General features: G+C 45.3%; 1 non-coding gene across 1 annotated transcript; it reads left to right on the forward strand.

Moving 5' to 3' along the window:
- The first annotated feature begins 2,426 nt into the window (after positions 1 to 2,426).
- LOC130036372 (U6atac minor spliceosomal RNA) lies at positions 2,427 to 2,549 on the forward strand. Its single transcript, XR_008794404.1, has one exon. It is a non-coding gene; the product is annotated as a U6atac minor spliceosomal RNA (small nuclear RNA).
- The last annotated feature ends 1,050 nt before the right edge of the window (positions 2,550 to 3,599 follow it).

The following is a 3,599-nucleotide window of genomic DNA, read 5'->3' on the forward strand; positions in this document are numbered from 1 at the left end:
AGAACAAAAGACAAAAAGAATAAAAGAATTGTGTAAAAATATGGTAACTCTGACTAATTCACATATCAGATACCTTTCGACATGTTATTCTTAATGAAGATATCTTATTAAGTTCTAGACAAAGAAAAACGCTATTCCAGTTCATTAATAATTGTAAAAGTGTTTTTCTAATAGTATTTTCACAGTAATTTCAATTGAAAACTTTCATATGGATTCATAGAAGTGATTATCAAAGTACACACATATTTGATAACAGTAAAATTTATAGTTTTAGGTAATAAAGACAGAAAAGATCAGACTTCCAAACACAGAGACAATGTAAAGTAAAAACATACTAATGCAGGGGGAAGGAACATATATATTTTTTGTCTTTTTATTTTTTCATTGTTATTATTTTTTTATTGAATCAACATGAGATATAGTTACCAAACTTTCATGTTTGAGTTTCAGTCATACAATGATTGAACACTCATCCCTCCACCAGTGCACGTTCTCCACCACCATGTCCCAAACGTGATAGTCTTTCAGTATCTATATTTTTTGTCTATTTAAATGTCTAAACAGCAGATATTAGATATTTTTATTGATTAGCTTTCTTTATTTTTTTCTTTTTGGGTCACACCCTGCGATGCACAGGGGGTTACTCCTGGATCATGCACTTAGGAATTACTTCTGGCGCTGCACGGGGGACCATATGGGATGCTGGAAATTGAACCCCAGTTGGCCACGCAAATGCACCCATTCTTACAGAGGCTTACAGGAGGTCCTACCACAATAAAGCTTAACACTATTGGCCTATCACTTTTTCTTCTCGGCTTTGACCCCGGTCTATTCCCCTTCAAGGCTATATGTACGGTTAGGATGACTTGCTTAAGGCGGATGTGATGGTTTCTGCATTTCAGGCATACGTGACTAGGGGATCTGGTGAAGCTCAAGTCTGGACACTTGATTCAGGCGCCCTGTTTTGCTCGCTTTGCCCAGTTACTCTCTCTTACAAGGTTTCACTTCAGGGCTGCTTTGCAAGGTCGGGTTTTTCCTGTCCCAGTGCCTGTCACCCTGCTCCACATGTATCTTCTCCAAACTAGGGAGGGTGGGAAGGGTAGTGTGACTTCTCCAAACTGGAGAGTACTTTTTCCAGTAACAAATGGTCTTAAGAAGGAATAGAAGGAGATGGCTTACAGGGACGTGAAAAGAGAGAGAGAAGCATCCTTGATGGTTCCCCATTAGGGAGCAGAGGACAAAGCAGGAAGACCAAGAAGCCTGGGAAGAGAACCTTTCTGTTCTCAAGGGAGGTCAGACTCAGATCTCTGAACTTTATTCTGTACTCACCTAGGCATCCCTCTCTCCCTGAATGGCACCATGCCAGTGAACAGGAGTTTGTCAGGAGAAAGGTGGGCTTCATATCCCCGTTCTTCAGACCCCAGATTGGCTTTCCTCTTGACCTGACTCTTGTTTTCTCTATGTGAGTTCTTGACTGTAATTGTGTTGCTCTGCTGTCCCCTCCACCTTCTTCCAGATTCTCCTCTGGGCCTGGGAGATGGCCCTGTGCTCATCAATGAGGGGAAGTAAAAAGGGGAACAGCACTTGCAGGCACCCACAAAGTCCCTGCTGGTCATTCTGGGGGAAAAGGCTTGTCTAAACAGAAACCAAGGACCCTGGAATCTGTTCCCAGTCTTAGTTGTCCTACTGAGCAGGTAGTCAGCACTATAGTCTGAGGATGCAGTGTTGCTTGGGCCCTGAAGTGCTGGGGCGGGGGGGGGGGGTTCCAGGGCTGCAGAGATTTTCGGGGGACCATGTGATATCAGGAATCGAATTTGGTTGGCCACATTCAAGACTGTGCTATGTCCTCATCGGTCGGTTTTAGCTCACACTTCTGTGGCAAAATGCCAGCCAAGGGAGACAAGTACTTCTGTGGGTACTCCTTCCCACGCAGACTTGGGTGTTCATAGTAGAGGGACCCAGATCCCAGACAGATCTGTGCTATTCACAGGGCCCCTTTGTAAAGAAGTTCTACTCAAGGTGTCTGTTTGTGGCCACTTTTATTTGCAAGTAACTATTTGCTGGTTGGCTGGCCCAGGTGTCAGCCTCTGGGAGGAGAGTTGGCGAGTAGAGGGCTGGGTTTGGGGCATGCCAAGAACCTGCGGTGTGCAGGCATCCATTTTCAGCCCCATCTCATGTAGTATAAGTTCTAGGAGGGTCCCCATTTTTTTCTGTGCTCTGTGCAGGAAAAATTGAGGATGAGAATTAATACTTATAGACCTGATCTGCTGCAGACACAGGCACTGCCCTTTGGAGGAGCTTGTGCTGAGAGAAACTCTCACAGCACAAACTCTTGTGCTGTGAGAACTATGTGAAGGGACTCCCTCAGAAGGCAGGGAGAATAACCTTACAGAGGTGGTTGACATCTCTTAAAGTTCTACTCCAGAGTGTTGTATGAAAGGAGAGAAGGTTAGCACTCCCCTTGACAAGGATGGAAGAGGCTTCAGCCTGCAACACACATACGGTTAAGGAATTGCCACCTACTTTGTGACATCTAACCAACGTTTTTTGCAGCACTCTTTACAATAGCCAGAATCTGGAAAAAACCTGAGTGCCCGAGAACAGATGACTGGTTAAAGAAACTTTGGTACATTTACACAATGGAGTACTATGTAGCTGTTAGAAAAGATGAAGTTATGAAATTTACATACAAGTGGTACTACATGGAAAGTATCATGTTAAGCCAGATGACTCAGAAAGAAAGGGATAGACATGGAAAGATTGCATTTATCTGGGGAACATAAAGTAACGAAATGGGAGACTAACACCCAAGAATGGCCGAGATTAGTACCAGGAATTTTACTCCATGGCTTGGAGGCCAACCACACACGCTAGGGGAAAAGGCAGCTCAGATAGAGAAGGAAACACCAAATAAAGATATTGGGAGCATCCTCCCAAGATGGCAGAAGCATGCTGAAAGTAGACTATAGACCAAACATAATTGTCACTCAATGCCTCTCTTGCAAACCACAGGACCTAAAAGGAGAGAGAGAACAAAAGGGAATGCCCTGCCACAGAGGCAGGGCGGGATGGGCGGTATGGGGGGGGGGGGGAGGGGGGGAGGGTTACTGGGATCCGTGGTGGTGGGAAATGGACACTGGTGGAGGGATGAGTACTTGATCATTGTATAATTGAAACCCAAGCACAAACATTTGTAAGTCTACAACTGTACCTCATGGTGTCTCACTAATAAAAATTAAAAAGAAAAAAGTTCTACTCCAGAAATGCTTGGGCATTTACATTCTGAGAAGTCCCACGCACACCTTTCCTCCCTGCCTTCTCCTGCCCCATACAGAGGATCCTGTGGGCTCAATTCACAGATAATGGCCAGATCATTTTCCTGGACTCAGAGTATCAGATTTTCTTCTACCCCAACTCTCCCCCCGGGGTTTCACAGCCCTGGAACCCTCTGGCCACAGCAGCCCCTTCTGGGATGATGCTGACTTCTTCAGCCCCCAGGGAAACGTCTTTTACCAGGTGTGCCTTTCAAAGCCTGGTGTGCTTCCAGATCCTCAGCAGCCAGAGAGCAAAGAGCTGCTGGGCTTGGGGGGGTGTGGGGG

The sequence above is a fragment of the Sorex fumeus genome, unplaced genomic scaffold (assembly GCF_029834395.1).
Source record: "Sorex fumeus unplaced genomic scaffold, SorFum_2.1 ptg000063l, whole genome shotgun sequence".
NCBI lineage: Eukaryota > Metazoa > Chordata > Mammalia > Eulipotyphla > Soricidae > Sorex > Sorex fumeus.